The 19938-nt window shown below is 40.8% G+C and overlaps 1 protein-coding gene and 1 non-coding gene across 4 annotated transcripts in view; one reads left to right on the plus strand and one right to left on the minus strand.

Moving 5' to 3' along the window:
- The window catches only part of RPS6KA5 (ribosomal protein S6 kinase A5), a 184948-nt gene that overhangs the window by 55172 nt on the left and 109838 nt on the right, over positions 1–19938 (minus strand). The window contains exon 1 of one of the 3 annotated variants that reach the window (XM_043472781.1): positions 8666–8684. The exons of the other annotated variants lie outside the window; for them this stretch is intronic. The gene's annotated coding sequence lies outside the window, so the exon portion shown is untranslated. Of the gene's footprint in view, positions 1–8665; positions 8685–19938 lie in introns of those variants that run through there. 3 annotated transcript variants of the gene reach the window in all.
- Positions 11361–11467, plus strand: LOC122444360. Its single transcript, XR_006270204.1, has one exon. It is a non-coding gene; the product is annotated as a U6 spliceosomal RNA (small nuclear RNA).

Here is a 19938-nt window from a genome sequence, read left to right on the forward strand (position 1 = left end):
GACAAGACCAGTTACACAGAACACTCTCTCAAGCCAAAGTCTAATCCAGAGCCAAGCCCTAGCTCTCCTCAATTCTACGACGCCCTGAGAGAGGCGAGGAAGCTGCAGGAGAAAAGTGGGGCTAGCAAAGTCTGGCTCAGGGGGTTTAAGGAAAGAAGCTGTAACAGCAAGTGCTTATGCAAAAGTTGCAGCAGGTTATCCAGAAGATCTAGCTAAGATAATTAATGAAGGTGTCTACAAAAACAACAGCTTTTCAATATAGACAAAACAGTCTTTTTTTGGGAAGAAGATGTGACTAAACTGCTGCAATTTTATAGTATTTTAACAGATGGTGAGTTGTTTCTTACAGACAAGCAAAGAAAGTTGTTTCTTGAAAGCTACTCCTGGTGAAGATCTGTGAATATTGTTGAAATAACAATAAAGGATTTAGAATGCTACATAAACAGTTTATAAAGCAGCAGCAGGATTTGAGAGGTATTCAGTTTTGAAAGTAGTTTTATTCTGGGTAAAACACTACTAAACAGTATTGCATACTACAAAGAAATCATCTGTGAAAGGAAGGGTCAACTGATACGACCAACTTCACTGCTATCTTGTTAAGGAACTCAGTGAGCCCAGCCCCAGCAACCACCACGCCGATCAGTGAGCAGCATCAACACCGAGGCAACATCCCCTACTAGCGACGAGATTACTATTCACTGGAGGCGTAGGCAGTGGTTGACGTTTTCAACAATAAAGTATTTTTAAGTAAAGATAGGTACTTTTTTTAGACATAATGGTATTTATAGCACCCTTACTAGACTGCAGTTTAATGTAGACACAACCTTCATGTGCACTAGGAAACCAAAACGTTCATGTGGTTGACTTTGTTGTGGTAGTCTGGAATGAACCCAAGATATCTCCAAGGCACTCCTGTGTAAGTTAAAAATTTCTGGGTAATAACCACTCAAAGAATAGATATAAAATATATATAACTCTTAGACCACAGGAAAAATGAAATAAAGAAATCTAAATCATTTAAATATAAGACAGGAAAGAAGGGGGAAAAGTAAAGAGAAGTTATGACAGAAATACACAGCAAGAAGAGAGAAGTAAAACTGTATCAGCGCTCATAATATGCAGATTTAAGTCACCATTTAACAGACAGAAACTCTGGATCAAAACCAAAATTCAGTTACATATTATTTTAAAAAGACACACTTGAAACATAATGACAAAATATTGAAAGTAAAGAGATGGAAAAAGATATACCGGACCAGCACTAACCAATAGAAAGCTGGAGTATCCTTATCGATAGCAGCAAAATTAACTTCAAGGCTAAAAAAATTATTAAAATTAGGCAGAGTCACTACAAAATAATGGGCTTCCCTGGTGGCACTAGGGGTAAAGAACATGCCTATCAATGCAGGAGACAAAAGAGATGTGGGTTTGATGCCTGGGTCAGGAAGCTTCCCTGGAGAAGGGAATGGCAACCCACTCCAGGATTCCTGCCTGGAGAATCCCATGGACAGAGGAGCCTGGCGGGGTACAGTCCATGGGGTCACAAAGAGTCGGACACAACTGAAGTGACTTAGCACACATGCATGTACTACATAATAATAAAAGGAATATTTCACTAGGAAATAACACTAGTCCAAGACTAATATACTCTACTCAAAAATTTTTGAAGTGACTTAAATTACATAAAATGAAAATGGTGAGAGTTCCAAGAAGAAATGGACAAATTTGCAATCATGTTGGGCACTTTAACCTATCTCTTTTATAGGTGACTGATCAAGCCAGAAAATAACTGGTGAAGCTATGGAAAATAAGCATGATGTTCATAGAAATAGGTAAAATCTGACATCTAACACTTAAGAGAATGACTACGTAGTCTTTACAGGTATATGAGGTAAATTTACAGAAATTAACCAAATGATAGGTCACAAAACAAATCTCAAAAACCACAGAAATAAAGCCATGTATGTTTTCTTGTCCTAACAGAAAGCAATAAAACTAAAACTCATTTACAAAAAGAAAACTCAAAAATCCTATACACATGAAAACTTAAGAATCCATTTCTAAATAATTCATGGCCCAAGGAAAAAAACCACAATGAATAGTAAAAATGCTATCTGTTGTAACTTACAAGATACATCTAAAGCTGTTCTTCAAAATTCCGTTTTACTTCCCTAAAATGGGGAAGGAAATAGCCACCCAAGTCCAAGAAACCCAGAGAGTCCCAAACAGGATAAACCCAAGGTGAAACACCCCAAGACACATTAATCAAATTAACGAAGATCAAACACAAAGAACAAATATTAAAAACAGCAAGGGAAAAACAACAAATAACACACAAGGGAATTCCCATAAGGATAACAGCTGATCTGTTAACAGAAACTCTTCAGGCCAGAAGGGGATGGCAGGACATACTTAAAGTGATGAAGGAGAAAAACCTACAGCCCAGATTACTGTACCCAGCAAGGATCTCATTCAGATAGGAAGGAGAAATCAAAAGCTTTACAGACAAGCAAAAGCTGAGAGAATTCAGCACCACCAAACCAGCTCTCCAACAAATGCTAAAGGATCTTCTCTAGACCAGAAACACAGAAAAGGTTTATAAACTCAAACCCAAAACAACAAAGTAAATGGCAACAGGATCATACTTATCAGTAATTACCTTAAACGTAAATGGGTTGAATGCCCCAACCAACAGACAAAAACTGGCTGAATGGATACAAAAAAAAAGACCCCTATATATGCTGTCTACAAGAGACCCACCTCAAAACAAGGGACACATACAGACTGAAAGTGAAGGGCTGGAAAAAGATATTTCACACAAATGGAGACCAAAAGAAAGCAGGAGTAGCAATACTCTTATCAGATAAAATAGACTTTAAAACAAAGGCTGTGAGAAGAGACAAAGATGGACACTACATAATGATCAAAGGATCAATCCAAGAGGAAAATATTACAATTATAAATATATATGCACCCAACACAGGAGCACCGCAATATGTAAGACAAATGCTAAGAAGTATGAAAGGGGAAATTAACAGTAACACAGTAATAGTGGGAGACTTTAATACCCCACTCACACCTATGGATAGATCAACTAAGCAGAAAATTAGCAAGGAAACACAAACTTTAAATGATACAATGGACCAGTCAGATGTAATTGATATCTATAAGACATTTCACCCTAAAACAATGAAATTCACCTTTTCCTCAAGTGTGCATGGAACCTTCTCCAGGATAGATCACATCCTGGGCCATAAATCTAGCCTTGGTAAACTCAAAAAAACTGAAATAATTCCAAGCATCTTTTCTGGTCACAAGATTATGATCGGTAAGATTAGATGTCAACTACAGGAAAAAACTATTAAAAATATAAACATATGAAGGCTAAACAGCATGCTTCTGAATAACCAACAAATCACAGAAGAAATCAAACAAGAAATCAAAATTTGCATAGAAACGAATGAAAATGAAAACATAACAACCCAAAACCAATGGGATTCAGTAAAAGCAGTGCTAAGGGGAAGATTCATATCAATACAAGCTTACCTCAAGAAACGAGAAAAGTCAAATAAATCACCTAACTCTACACCTAAAGCAACTAGAAAAGGAAAAAATGAAGAACCCCAGTGTTAGTAGAAGGAAAGAAATCATAAAAATTAGGGCACAAATAAATGAAAAAGAAACAAAGGAGACCATAGCAAAAATCAACAAAGCTAAAAGCTGGTTCGTTGAGAAGATAAATAAAATTGACAAACCGTTAGCCAGACTCATCAAGAAAAAAAGGGACAAGAATCAAATCAACAAAATTAAAAATGAAAATGGAGAAATCACAACAGAGAACATAGAAATACAAAGGATCATAAGAGACTATTATCAGCAACTATATGCCAATAAAATGGACAACTTGGAAGAAAAATGGACAAATTCTTAGAAAAGTATAACTTTCCAAAACTGAACCAGGAAGAAACAGAAAATATTAACAGATCCATAACAAGCACAGAAATTGAAACTGTAATCAGAAATCTTCCAACAAACAAAAGCCCAGGACCAGACAGCGTCACAGATGAATTCTCCCCAAAATTTAAAGAGCTAACACCTATCCTACTCAAATTCTTCCAGAAAATTGCAGAGGAAGGTAAACTGCCAAACTCATTCTATGAGGCCACCATCACCCTAATTCCAAAACCAGACAAAGATGCCACAAAAAAAGAAAACTACAGGCCAATATCACTGATGAACATAGATGCAAAAATCCTTAACAAAGTTCTAGCAAACAGAATCCAACAACGTATTAAAAAGATCACACATCATGACCAAGTGGGCTTTATCCCAGGGATGCAAGGATTCTTTAATATCCGCAAATCAATCAATGTGATACACCACATTAACAAATTGAAAGATAAAAATCATATGGTTACCTCAATAGATGCAAAGAAGCCTTTGACAAAAATTCAACATCCGTTTATGATTCCTCCAGAAAGCAGGAATAGAAGGAATATATGTCAACATAATAAGTTATATATGATAAACCCACAGCAAACATTATCCTCAATGGTGAAAAATTGAAAGCATTTCCCTTAAAGTCAGGAACAAGACAAGGGTGCCCACTCTCACCACTACTATTCAACATAGTTTTGGAAGTTTTAGCCACAGCAATCGGAGAAGAAAAAGAAAGAAAATGAATCCAGATCGGAAAAGAAGAAGTAAAACTCTCACTGTTTGCAGATGACATGATCCTCTGCACAGAAAACCCTAAAGACTCCACCAGAAAATTACTAAAGCTAATCAATGAATACAGTAAAGTTGCAGGACATAAAATTAACACACAGAAATTCCTTGCATTCTTATACACTAACAATGAGAAAACAGAAAGAGAAATTAAGGAAACAATTCCATTTACATTGCAACGAAAAGAAGAAAATACTTAGGAATATATCTACCTAAAGAAACAAAAGACCTATATATAGAAAACTATAAAACACTGATGAAGGAAATCAAAGATGACACAAATAGATGGAGAAATATACCATGTTCATAGACTGGAAGAGTCAATATAGTGAAAATGAGTATACTACCCAAAGCAATCTATAGATTCAATGCAATCCCTATCAAGCTACCAATGAATTCTTCAGAGAACTAGAACAAATAATTTCACAATTTGTATGGAAATACAAAAAACCTCAAATAGCCAAAGCAATCTTGAGAAAGAAGAATGGAACTGGAGGAATCAACCTGCCTGACTTCAGTCTCTACTACAAAGCCACAGTCATCAAGACAGTATGGTACTGGCACAAAGACAGAAATATAGATCAATGGAACAGAACAGAAAGCCCAGAGATGAATCCACACACCTATGGACACCTTATCTTCGACAAAGGAGGCAAGAACATACAATGAAGAAAAGACAATCTCTTTAACAATGGTGCTGGGAAAACTGCTCAACCACCTGTAAAAGAATGAAACTAGAACACTTTCTAACACCATACACAAAAATAAACTCAAAATGGATTAAAGATCTAAACTTAAGACCAGAAACTATGAAACTCCTACAGGAAAATATAGGCAAAACACTGACATATATCACAGCAGGATCCTCTATGACCCACCTCCCAGAGTAATGGAAATAAAACCAAAAGAAAAGACACCTTCAGAATGGAAGAAAATAACAGCAAATGAAGCAACTGACAAAGAATTAATCTCAAAAATATACAAGCAACTTCTGTAGCTCAATTCCAGAAAAATAAATGACCCAATCAAAAAATGGACCAAAGAACTAAACAGACATTTCTCCAAAGAAGACATACAGATGGCTAACAAACACATGAAAAGATGCTCAACATCACTCATTATCAGAGAAATGCAAATCAAAACCACAATGAGGTACCATTACATGCCAGTCAGGATGGCTGCTATCCAAAAGTCTACAAGCAATAAATGCTGGAGAGGGTGTGGAGAAAAAGGTGGTTCCCACTGTTGGTGGGAACGCAAACTAGCACAGCCGCTATGGAGAACAGTGTGGCGATTCCTTAAAAAAACTGGAAATATAATTGCCATATGACCCAGCAATCCCACTGCTGGGCATACACACCAAGGAAACCAGAACTGAAAGAGACACATGTACCCCAATGTTCATCGCAGCACTGTTTACAATATCCAGGACATGGAAGCAACCTAGATGATCATCGGCAGACGAATGGATAAGAAAGCTGTGGTACATATACACAATGGAATATTACTCAGCTATTAAAAAGAATGCATTTGTACTAACACATATATATGGAATTTAGAAAGATGGTAACGATAACCCTATACGCAAAACAGAAAAAGAGACACAGAAATACAGAACAGACTTTTGAACTCTGTGGGAGAAGGTGAGGGTGGGATATTTCAAAAGAACAGCATGTATACTATCTATGGTGAAACAGATCACCAGCCCAGGTGGGATGCATGAGACAAGTGCTCGGGCCTGGTTCACTGGGAAGACCCAGAGGAATCGGGTGGAAAGGGAGGTGGGAGGGGGGATCAGGATGGGGAATATGTGTAAATCTATGGCTGATTCATATCAATGTATGACAAAACCCACTGAAATGTTGTGAAGTAATTAGCCTCCAACTAAAAAAAAAAAAAAAAAAAAGAATGCATTTGAATCAGTTCTAATGAGGAGGATGAAACTGGAGCCTATTATACAGACTGAAGTAAGCCAGAAAGTAAAACACCAATACAGTATACTAACACATACATATGGAATTTAGAAAGATGGTAACGATGACCCTATATGCGAGACAGCAAAAGAGATACAGATGTAAAGAACAGTCTTTTGGACTCTGTGGGAGAAGGCGAGGGTGGGATGATTTGAGAGGGTAGCGTTGAACGTGTATATTATCATACGTGAAGTGGATCTCTGGTCCAGGTTCAATGCATGAGACAGGGTGCTCAAGGCTGGTGCACTGGGATGACCCAGAGGGATCCGATCAGGGGGAGGTGGCGGGGGGGGGGGTTCTGGATGGGGAATACATGTGCGCCTGTGGCTGATTCATGTGCGCCTGTGGCTGATTCATGTTGATGTTTGTCAAAAACCACTACAATATTGTAAAGTAATCAGCCTCCAATTAAACTAAATTAATTTAAAAAAATAGAAAATCTAATACCTGTAGAAACTTATTATAAAATCATAAAATATTATTGAAAGAAAAATAATGAAATAAATGGGAAAAGACAAATATTTATGCAAATTCATATTGGAAGATCTGATAGCCAAAGATCACAGTTTTCTTCAAATTAATTTATAAGTTTAATTCACATGGAGGAACAAAAGACCAAGAATGGAGAAGACCGTGGTGAGGGAGGAGGGAAGTCAGGAAAAAGAAACAGAGAAACACAGGATAAGCGTAAGAGAAAAAAGATCTCACCGTCCCAGATTAAAGATGGACCATAAAGCTATGGTCCTTCAGGTTTTTTGGTTTTGACTCAGGGAGAGGCAAGCAGACAAATGGAATTTTAATCAGCCTAGAAACAGACTCACAAGCATGCACAGGATTTTGGCATATGACAAAAAGTTGCATTTCAAATCAGTAGGAAAGGGATTAACTGACTATTAAATGAATAGTTTAGTCAACTGGGTTATCTATCTAAAAAGAGATAAAAATAAGATTCCCACCTCACAAATATATATAAATTAATACCTAATAAATTATATATTTCAATTTGCTAATTTTTAAAAGAAAACAAAAGACAATATCTTAGTGCACTGAGACAGGAATAGGTTTCATTTTAAAAGATTTAAAGAAATCAAGAGCCTAATTTTAAACCTAAAGGAACTAGAAAAAGAACAAACTGAACCAAAAGTTAGCAGAAGGAAAAAATAGTAACAACGATTGAAGCAAAATAAATGAAACAGAAGAACAACAAAAAATTAACAGAACTTATTTAGAGTTGGTTTTCTGAAAAGATCAACAAAACTGACAAACTCAGATTAAGAAAAAATGAGAGAAGATTCAGCTAAAGTCAGAAATTATAGAGAAGGCCTCATAAGAAACTAAATCATACACCAACAAATTGAATAATTTAGAATGGATAAATTCCTAGAAACATACAATCTATCAGGACTGAATTATGAAGAAATAGAAAATCTGAACAGACCCATAATCAGTAAGGACACTGAATAAAAAATCTCCCAACAAAGAAAAGCCCAGCCACCCACCAGATGGCCTAACTGGGCAATTCTTACAAAACCTTTAGAAGAGTATTCCTCCTCACACTTTCCCTAAAAAAACTGAAAAGAACACTTTCAAACTAATTTTATGAGATAAGCATTACCTTGATGCCGAAGCCAGAGAAAGATACTATCAAATAAAAGAAAATTATAGTCCAATATTTCTGATGGAAACTGATATCAACTCAACAAAATGCCAGCAAACTGAATTCAGCAGCACGTAAAAAGGATTATACACCACTATCAAGTAAGATCTTAGAATGCAAGAGTGGTTCAAGATTCAAAAATCAATCCATGTAAGACACCACATTAACAGAAGGAAGGACAAAATACACATGATCATCTCAACTGATACAGAAAAAGTATTTGACAAAATTCAATAACCTTTCATGATTAAACACAAACAAACAAAAAAACCCCACTAACAACAAGCTAGGAATAGAAGGAAGCTACCTCGACAAAACAAAGCCACGTAAGAAGAGCCCACAGCAAACATCACGCTCAACGGTGCAAACCCAAACGCCTTCCCCTCGAATCAGAAACAAGGCAAGGCTGCTTTCTCTCAGCACTTCTATTCAACAAAGCACCGAAAGTCTGACCCAGAGCAGTCAGTAAGAAAAAGAAATAAAAGACACCTAAACTGGAAAGGAAGAAGCAGAACTGTATCTGCTTCCGGATAATATGATCTTATATGGAAAAAACCCTAAAGACTGCACACACAAAAACCCCATTAGAATAAGAGAAGCCAGCAATGTTACAGTGTACCAAACCAACATACAAAAATCAGTTATGTTTCTATGTACTAATAATGAAATTTTCCAAAAGGAAATTGGGGAGGGGGGGAAATCTCATTAAAATGAGCATCTAAAATAATAAAATACTTAGAAACTAACTTAACCAAGGGGTCAAATGACTTGGATCATTAAAGTTACAAAATATTATGAAAGAAATGTAAAAAGACACAAATAAATGGAAAGGCACTTCATGCTGACAGACTGGAAGACAATATTGTTAAAATATCCACAGTACCCAGATTATAGAGTCAACATAATACCCATCAAAATCCCAATAACATTTTTGAAGAAACAGAAAAGAAAATCTTAAAATTCATATGGAATCTCGAAGGACCCTTAATAGCCAAAACAATCTTGAAAAAGAAGGAACAAAGTTGGAGGTCTCACACTTCTTGATTTCAAAACACATTACAAAACTCCAGCAATCAAAACATTTTTGACTTAAATAAAGACAAACATACAGACCAATGGAACAGAAGAGAGAGCCCAGAAATAAATCTTTAGGCACATGGTCAAATGATCTTTGCAAGGATGCCTATGGGAAAAGGACAGTCTCTTCAACAAATGATGCTGGGCAAACTGGGTGTTCATAAACACAGAAAAATGAAGTTGGATCCTCCCTCAATCCAGATGCAAAAACTAACTCAAAATGAATTCAAGATCAAAATGTAAAACCTAAAATTATAAAGCTCCCAGAAGGAAACAGAGGCAAGGCCTCATGATGCTGGATGTGGCAGTGGTTTCCTGGATCTGACACCAAAAGCACAAGCAGCAAAGGCAAAAACAGACAAACGGGTTTTGTAAAACAGAAAACCTCCTTGCATCAAAGGAAACAAGCAAAGCAAAAAAGACAACCTACAGAATAGGAGAAAAAGTTTGCAAATCATGTATCTGACAGGGTGTTACTATCCAGAATATATAAAGAACTCCTATAACTCAACAACTCAAAGTAAATAAATCTGATTAAAAAGTAGGCAAAGGACTTCAATGGACATTCATTCAATGATGATATACAAATGGCTAAGAGCATATGTAAAGATGCTCAACATCACTAATCATTACAGAAATGCAAATTAAATCTACAATGAGATATCTCTTCATATTCATGAGGAGGGCCAGGATCAGAAAGCAGAAATAACAAGTATAGGTGAGAACCCTTGTGCTCTGCGGATAGGAATGCAAAATGGTGCAGCTACAACGGAAAACAGTATGCAGGTTCCTCAAAAAACTGAAAATAGAATTGTTGCAAGATCCAGCAACTGCACTTCTGGGCATATATGCAGAAGAACTGAAAGCATGATCTCAGTGAGATATCTGTACACCATGTACACTGCAGTTATTCACAACAGCCAGTAAGTGGAAGCGACTTGTGTCCATCAGAGGATGAAAGGATAAACATATGGTACATACACAGAATGACATGTTCTTCAGTCTTAACAAGGAAGGAAATTCTGTCACACGCCACAACATGGATGAACACTAAGGACATTACCCTAACTGAAGTAAGTTAGTCCCAAAAGATAAATACCCTGTGGTCCCACTTTTATCAGGCGTCTAAAACAGTCAAACTCATGGAAAGAGAAAGACAAACGGTGGCTGTCGGGAGCTAGGAGGAGGGGAAAACGGGAGTTGCTCAACAGGTACAGAACTCAGTTTTGCAAGCTGAAAAAGTTCTAGGGATCTGTTGCATAAAATGTGAACAGTTAACACACTGACCTGTACACTTCAAAGTGGTTAAGATGGCAATCTTTTTTAAATTTTTTAATTGAAGGATAATTGCTTTACAGAACTCTGTGGGGTTCTGCCAGACACCAACAAGAATCAGCCACAGGCACACCCATGCCCCTCCCTCCCGGACCCCCTCCCGCCTCCCTCCCACCCCGCCTGCAGCCCGTCACAGAGCCTGTCTGAGCTCCCGGAGTGGTACATCCCGTCCACATTCTGTCTGTTTCACACGGTGCTGTACATTTCCATGTCACTCTCTCCATTCATCTCCCGTCCTCCCATGTCCATAGGTCTGTTCTCTAAGTCTGTTTCTCCACTGCTGCCCTGAAAATAAATTCATCAGTGCCACCTTTTTAGATTCCATATATATGTGTCAGTATATGATATTTATATTTCTCTTTCTGTAAGATGGTAATTTTTATGTTATGTGTATTTTGCTACAATTTAATATTTTTTTAAAGATTCAAAGCATGTAAATCTTAAGAGATGGGTAAATTTGATTATATTAAAATGTCAAATATGATAATGGCAAAAACATCATTAACCACAGTTGACGACAAGTAAAAAATTTGAAAGAAATTCACAAAATACATAATTATCAAGGATGGGCAGTTAGAATAGTTAAAGAAGTGCTTGCTTCGGCAGCACATATACTAAAATTGGAATAATACAGAGAAGATTAGCATGGCCCCTGCACAAGGATGACATGCAAATTCGTGAAGCATTCCATATTTTTATGCTGGAGAGGGTGTGGAGAAGAGGGAACCCTCTTACACTGCTGGTGGGAATGCAAACTAGTACAGCCATTATGGAGAACAGTGTGGAGATTTCTTAAAAAACTGGAAATAGAACTGTCATATGACCCAGCAATCCCACTTCTGGGCATACACACAGAGGAAACCAGATCTGAAAGAGACACGTGCACCCCAGTGTTCATCACAGCACTGTTTATAATAGCCAGGACATGGAAGCAACCTAGATGCCCATCAGTAGACGAATGGATAAGGAAGCTGTGGTACATACACACCATGGAATATTACTCAGCCATTAAAAAGAATTCATTTGAATCAGTTCTAATGAGATGGATGAAACTGGAGCCCATTATACAGAGTGAAGTAAGCCAGAAAGATAAAGACCAATACAGGATACTAATGCATATATATGGAATTTAGAAAGATGGTAACAATAACCCTATATGCAAAACAGAAAAAGAGACACAGATGTACAGAACAGACTCTTGGACTCTGTGGGAGAAGACGAGGGTGGGATGTTTTGAGATAACAGCATTGACACAGGTATATTATCAAGGGTGAAACAGGTAATATTATCAACGGTGAAACAGATCACCAGCCCAAGTTGGATGCATGAGACAAGTACTCAGGGCTGGTGCACTGGGAAGACCCAGAGGGATCGGGTGGAGAGGGAGGTGGGAGGGGGGATCAGGATGGGGAACACATGTAAATCCATGGCTGATTCATGTCAATGTATGGCAAAAACCACTACAATATTGTAATGTAATTAGCCTCCAACTAATAAAAATAAATGGAAAAAAAAAATGAATAGTTAAAGAACTCCAACAAACCAGGAACATTAGAAAATCACTGCAACACTGTGCTAGAGAACACACAGAAACCTAAATGAGTCTCAGAGGCAGAGTGGGTAAATAACTAGATAATTCATACACAGCAGCTAAAATATATGAAACAGAGTCTTATTTATCAACTTGTATAAATTTCAAAAACAAGTCAAATAAAAACAATTCACAATACGATATGACTTTTACGTACACCTTAGAAACACAAGCTAATGGTATATACTGTTTATAGGTATAGTACATTATACAAAGCAAGGGTACTAAACAAGATTAAATTCAATCCACCATCCACTCTTTGCCTGCACCTGTGCTGCTAAACGTAGTTTTTAAAAAACTTTTTTTTCCTGTATTTGTGGCTGACAATATGTCTACTCCCAGCCTCTCTCCCCTTAGGTTTAAACTGAGCCAGTGTTCGATCTTGAGTTCTGTCTCACTTGATCTAACAACAGGATTTGATCTGGCCGGTCATTTTCATCCCTAGAACACTCTTTCACTCAGCTTCTGAGACCACACACATGCCTGCTTTCTTCCCAAACTCCTCGAACCTCCTTCTCCATCTCCTTTGCTCGTTGCTCTTGCTCTTCTGACTCTCTCAACGTGTTCACTCAGCTTCTGAGACAACACGCATACCTGTTTTCTCCCCAAACTCCTCAAACCTTCTTCTCCATCTTCTCTGCTCACTGCTCTTGCTCTTCTTACTCTCTCAACGTCACAACAGCTCAGAGTTTAAACCTTTATTGTTTTTGTCTTTTCTATCTATACTGAAACTATACATATTCTCATTCTTTTTATGATTTTAACTACTACTTATATATTGCCAAATCCCAAATTCATATCTCTAGATGAGACTTCTCTCCCAAATTCCAGATTCATATGCCCTGGTGGTAGTGATGGTTTAGTCGCTAAGTCGTGTCTAACTCTTGCGACCCCAGGGACTGTAGTCCACCAGGCTCCTCTGTCCATGGGATTCTCCAGGCAATACTGGAGTGGGATGCCATTTCCTTCTCCATCATATGCCCTTCTGCCTATTAAACATCTCTGTAGGTCTAACAGACATCTCAAACTCAGCTGGTTCAACTGCACTCCACCCACCCAACACCTCCCCATCGGTATATTAAAAGTGAAAGTCGCTCAGTTATGTCCAACTCTTTGTGACCCCATGGACTATACAATCCATGGGATTCTCCAGGCCAGGATACTGGAGTGGATAGCCTTTCCCTTCTCTAGGGGATCTTCCCAATCCAGGGATTGAACCCAGGTCTCCTGCATTGCAGGTGGACTCTTTACCAGCTGAGCTACCAGGGAAGTCAGTCCTCATCGGTGTACCAGTTGATGGCAACTGCACCCTTCCAGCGATTCTGGCCAACAACCCTGGCACTACCTTGGATTCCTCCTGTTCTCACACCCCCTACTTCCAGGCCATCAGGAAATCTCAGCACTAATATAAGACCAGATTCTAAAATCTGATTACATCATACAACCTACTCTGCTACCCTATGGTCTAAATCAAAGCCATCTCTTGCTGGGGTTAATGCAACAGCTTCTTAACTGATCTCCATGTTTCTAGGGACTTGTCCCACCACAGGACTATCGAGTTTGGCAAACAGAATCACCTTTCTTAGAGAACTCAGGCCATGTCATCTTCCACTCAAAGCTCCCCATGACACATGCTTCACTGGGAGGAGCTACAGTCCTTACAACAGGCCCCCGTGCCCAGAAGGACCTGCACAGTCTCATCCTCCAGATGACCATGCCCATGTCCTCCTTTCCCACGACTCTTTCCTCCCTCACTCGACACACCCACGCACACCTCCTTCTGTTCACAAACAACCCAGGCGTATACCCACCCAGGCTCTCACCACTGGCTGATCCCCCTACCTGGAGATCTCTTTCCTCGATATTGATATAGCTCATGTTCTCATGTTCTCACTTCCTTCCCCTCTGGACTCACCTGCCACCTTCTCAGCGAGGCCTCTCCCGATCACCTGATTTAAAAGTCCACGCTCCTCGCACCCTGCTACTTCCTATTTCTCCTGCTGTACTTGTCTTCCTGAAACTTACCACGATTTAACGTATCCACGCACATTTCACTGTTTACTTGTTGTCATCTGCCTCCCTAAGGGAGAAATTTTTGCCTGTTTTGTTAATTTGCTGGATTCCAACACCTAGATGGAACAGTGCCTGGATCTCAGAAGATCTTCAATCACTCTTGCTGAGTGAGTGGGAAAAATAAATATATATATATATATATAAATGTCCATAACTGCATATGTGAGTAGTGGGTACACAGATTCTGCTGTATCATCCTCTGCATTTTTATTAATTTGAAATATTGTACAGTATAAAAAATTTTAAATGAAATTTGGAAAATACAAATATTTATTAATCACATTTATGCAATGTTAATATTCCAGGGTGTCTTTTGCTAAATTCCCCTTAGGGGTTTGAAAGTCCCTGACACTCAGAAAATAGATGAAAATAATTTATTTATATGTATATATATATATATATATGTTATATATATAGATTAATATATCCTATACTAATGCAGAAATAATAAATATGGTTCATGGGGTTGCAAAGAGTTGGATATGACTGAGTGACTGAACTGAACTGAATACAGGATAATAATTTGACTAAACAGTTCTCAAGTAAATAAAGAGTAGGAATCGGACCCAGGTCTCCTGCACTGCAGGCAGACCGTACCATTTGTGTCACCAGGGAAGCATGTTTCAACACAGTTTGAACAAATGGAACATATAATAGAAGTTTCTCTGAAAAGAATCTCAACTCAAAAGTTGTCCCCACTAGCGCTGTGATGTAATTTTACATAAAACCTGTCTACTCAAGCTGTGCACTGAGCCTGCCTTAAGATGAGAAACAGTATTGTGAATAAATCTTACCTGAGCCAATAAATTTCCACCATAAGAAAAGTTATTAAGGGACGTGTGAGGCAGACGCCTGAGGAAAAAGCCGTCTCTGTCTCCCTCCCCCTTCTTCCGTTGGAGGGCAGGGGACCTGCTCTGACATCTGATGGAAAAAACCTTTACAAAGGTTTGCTTTACAAACCTGTAAAAACCCTCACAGAGCTAAAGCTTACATTTTCATATCTGAACACTGTGTACTATTGTTTGAGTACAGCAAACACGGGGGCCACAAGAACACTCTGGTTTCCAGGCTCCTATTTTCCCAGCACATCCATCTCAGTATTTACCTTAAAATAACCAAAATTATCCAAGGGTCACAGAGGCTGGCAAATGACGGCCAGGACTCGCTGACGGGGACTGAGCAGGCTCCTCGGGGGCACATGCAACGGGGAGGAGTCACGACTGGACGCCGCTACAGACCCGTCAGGAGGGGACGCTGAAGCTGCCCGGGGAGCTACCTGTCTGAGCCCTCACGCAGAGCGGCTCCTCGTGAGCCCTGAGCCTCACCCGGGCATCCTGAGATCTGCACGCTGTAACAGCAGAATTCCGCGAGTGACATAATTGACTAGGTGTTTTTCAGAGAAAGAGTTCATCTAGAACTTTCCTACAAATAAGGAAATTAAGGGAGAATAATGTACGATCCTCATTTGTATGTTGTGATTTTGCTCACAGTAATCTGAAATCTGAATAGGTACGTGCCTCTTTAAGTGGAAACTGGTATTTATATCGTGATTTATACTTTAAAAAGTACTTTCACAAGCATCACCTCACTGTGTCCAGATGAAAACCGTATAAATTACATATGACAAATACTATCTTATAGCCGATGAAACGAAGACTGAGAGGGGCTACCGACCGACCGACATGACCAAGCCAGCAAGCGGAGCCCAGGCAGGGTCCTCCAACCTCAGTGCGTGCTTGCTCCACCACACCAAAGACGCCTCTTCTTGTTCAAAGAATTGATTAATGAATAACATTGCCTGAACTGGGCAAAGATTACATTTTTCTATTTTCTGGAAAGAAAAAAATCTATAGAACTTTTTAATAGCTACCATGGTAGTGAGTTATAATTAACTTAGCTACCTCTGTTTTAAATGTCTGAATATCATTTTTTTTCCAGTTTTATTTATCTTCCTGAGGATTCATGTTAATAATCTGTTGTGAATCTTTCAAATGCTCAATGTTAAATTATGAAAACATAGAATGCATATAAAATATTTAAGAATAGGGCAATTAGTAACACATGAATGTATTGCCTTGACATTATTATAAACAGGTAAGAACAGATGCCGTTTTTAGAAAAATGCCTTTAAAATCTTCAATGTTAAAAACCATATATTCACCCTAGCAAACTGACTCATTGTAAGAACCGGAAAATGTGTGCTGAACTGCGTCCTTAAAAAATCCTATGATAAGCATATATTATGATGCAGATATTTAGAAATATCTTTTTTTTCTTTTCAGAATTTCAAGGGATTTATCAAATTCTATTGAGAAAACATGTCAGTAAAAGAACCAAACGTGTAAACTGTTAGCATATGAAATATTGTTACAGCTTCTAAAACAAATCAATTTTATCCACTATACAATTTAGCTAGCCACTTGCAATCTAGAAATAACTACATGACATAGTGATGAACACCTCCAAAATCTAGGCTCATGAGGGCGGGACTTTGTTATGCTCACTACTGTCCTTCTGGAGTCTAGCACAATACGTGGCACATGGCAGGCACTCACCACATATTTGCTGAATATTAGATTAATAAACACACAAGGATTCCCTGGCAGTGCATCGTTTGAGGCTCAGCGCGACCACTGCAGAGGCGCGGGCTCACTCCCTGGTCAGGGAGCTAAGATCCCCCACGCCACGCGGTGCAGCCAGCAACCAACAGAAAACAGCTACACAGACAGGCAAGCAGCACGCCACGGAGAAACTTCAAACATGTCTAAAGAGTACATTCCTGGGTGGGAGGCGGGAGCGAGGTTCCAGAGGGAGGGACATGAGAATACCCACAGCAGCCTCGTGTTGATGTATGGCAAAACCAGTACAATTTTGTAAAGCAATCATCTTCCAATCAAAAATAAATAAAATTAAAAAATAAAAAGACTTGTCAAACAAACAAAGTAAACTCTTGAAACTTAAATAGAAAAATACATTTCCCAGGTCCAGTGAAAGCAGACTTTGTAATACACGAGACTGTGATAAACTAAGAGAAGTGGGATTGGGTGGGAGAATGGTGATTCAGTTTTAGAAACGCTGAGCTTACACGATCCAGGAGACAGTCAAGCGGAGACACACTGGTGGCAGGTCCAGGGCTGGAGCCCAGGAGAGAGCTCAGGGCTGGCCGTGGACTCTGAGGGGCCCAGAAGGGAGCTCAGGGCTGGCCGTGGACTCTGAGGGGCCCGGGAGAGGGGTCGGGGCTGGCCGTGGACTCTGAGGGGCCCGGGAGAGGGGTCGGGGCTGGCCGTGGACTCTGAGGGGCCCGGGAGAGGGGTCGGGGCTGGCCGTGGACTCTGAGGGGCCCGGGAGAGGGGTCGGCTGGCCGTGGACTTTCTTGAGGGGGCCGGGGAGAGGAGGTCGGGGCTGGCCGTGGACTCTAGGGGCCCGGGAGAGGGGTCGGGGCTGGCCGTGGACTCTGAGGGGCCCGGGAGAGGGGTCGGGGCTGGCCGTGGACTCTGAGGGGCCCGGGAGAGGGGTCGGGGCTGGCCGTGGACTCTGAGGGGCCCAGAAGGGAGCTCGAGGCTGGCCGTGGGCTCTGAGGAAGCCCCAGCATACAGGGAGCGAGCGCAGCATAAAGACAGAACACCTAGGACTGAACGTGAGGAGCCCTGCAGGTATCAGAGAGAAAGCCTGCAGAAGCGTGAGAGAGAGGAGGCAAGGCGGGGAGCACGGAGTCGCAGAGGCCAGGCTGAGGCCATCTCCAGCGCCACACCACTAGGCAGTCTAGTGAGATGAGGACTCGACAATACCCAAAACGGAGGTCGCGCTGGCCGTGGCGCGGACAGGTTCAGTCAGCCGGTGGGGGGCGCGAGCCAAGCTGGAGTCGCCTAAGGGGTGAGTGACAGGCAGGCCTCTTACAGACCCTGGAAAGGAAAACGCAAGGCAGGCGCCGAAAGGGGGTACGGGCTTCTGAGCCCGCTTGCTGTTTGCCACCCAGTCCATCCACCCAGTCACCTCTCCCTTTTAAAAAGTGTAAGACACGAGAGACTAGGCTTAAATGGTGACAGGACGCGTCCGAGTGGAAGAAGAAGGTAGAAAAGGAGAAGGGTCACTAGAGACAAAGATGCACAACCTCCCTCTGTAAACTGGCAGCCAAGGCGGAAACCCTTCAAAGGGAAGCTGCCGCTGCAAACCAGGGAGGGAGCAGAGGGACGCACAAAAGCAGCTCATTCCAAGAAAGGTGATCCTTCGACATGTCAGGCTGACACATGACACCAAAAAGGAAGGCTAGCTAACAAAGAGAAATCACTGGATGGGAATGTTGTGGAGGTGTAGAAGGTCCAGGCAGGGAAACCGCTGAGCAGACGCAGGTGGAATCAGGAGAACACAGGACGTTAGGCCTAGTTTTAGTAGGCTCATTCGACTGAGGTTTAGGGGACTCAGAAAAAGAAGGTTCCTCCTTGAGCCCTGAGAATTAAATCTAAAGCCTAGCAGAGTGGTATCGTCCTCTTCAGCAAGACCAAGAGTAAGCTGGTCGTCTGAGGGGAAAGACAGATGCAACTGTAAGGGTTAGTAACATGACAATAACACACAACTGCACAAAATGCAGCTGGCTGTGTTTGGTGAATAAGCAAGAATCCATAAATTACTTCTCCACTGCAGACTGAATCCCATTATTTCATTTTTGGTCCTAAACAACCAAATGTTCAAACACTGACATCCGGTAAGAATTCCCTTCATTTCCTTGAGGAGAAGCTGTTGACATGTCCAGCAAAAACCACAGCCTCCCTTGTAAAAAGTGACACAGCTGATTTAGTTACTCAGCAGCTCTGACTCACTTATATTAAAGCCTAGTAACTCTGATCATGCTTGATTTTTATTTGCTTTTGCTTTGGTTTCTACCAAAAAGGGCCAAAGTCTGTTTCTGCCATCTGCCAAATGACCAGAAACACAGAAGCACATGTCCAGAAACACAGGATTCACTCAGTGATTCTTTCATCGTTTTATCACCAGAACCTAGCCTGAAGACTAGCAGACAGAAGGCTCTCAACAAATACTGATGGAGTGAATGAGTAAATATACGAATGGTTCCACGGAGAGAGGAAAGGGTGATCACCAGATCTCTCTATGGGGGAGAGGGGGTCCTCCAGCTTCACATGCCAGGACATCTGATGGTCTACTGGAGTCAACAGGTCCCTTCTCAGGGTGTTTCTGAATACATGACAGGACACAGCAAACCAAGACAAGCACCGAAACCAGAACACAAGGAGACAGTGCGGTGCCGTCGTGAACACGCCTCTGTGGCCGAGGCTGCGGGCAAGCCTCAGTGCCACTCGGGAGGCCTGGCCGGACCACGCCACGGCAGGACCCGGGCCCCAGCACCTGCAGACCGCTGCTCTCAGAGGAGCGCTGCCCGCTCTGGTCTCAGCGCGGGGCGGCGGAGGCCACGGCAGTCCCACGGTGAGCGTCGTCTTCCAGCCGCCTCCTGGTGTCGACGGTGTCCTCGCCCTCCCCCGTGGCCCTCG

The sequence above is a fragment of the Cervus canadensis genome, chromosome 6 (assembly GCF_019320065.1).
Source record: "Cervus canadensis isolate Bull #8, Minnesota chromosome 6, ASM1932006v1, whole genome shotgun sequence".
Classification (NCBI taxonomy): Eukaryota; Metazoa; Chordata; class Mammalia; order Artiodactyla; family Cervidae; genus Cervus; species Cervus canadensis.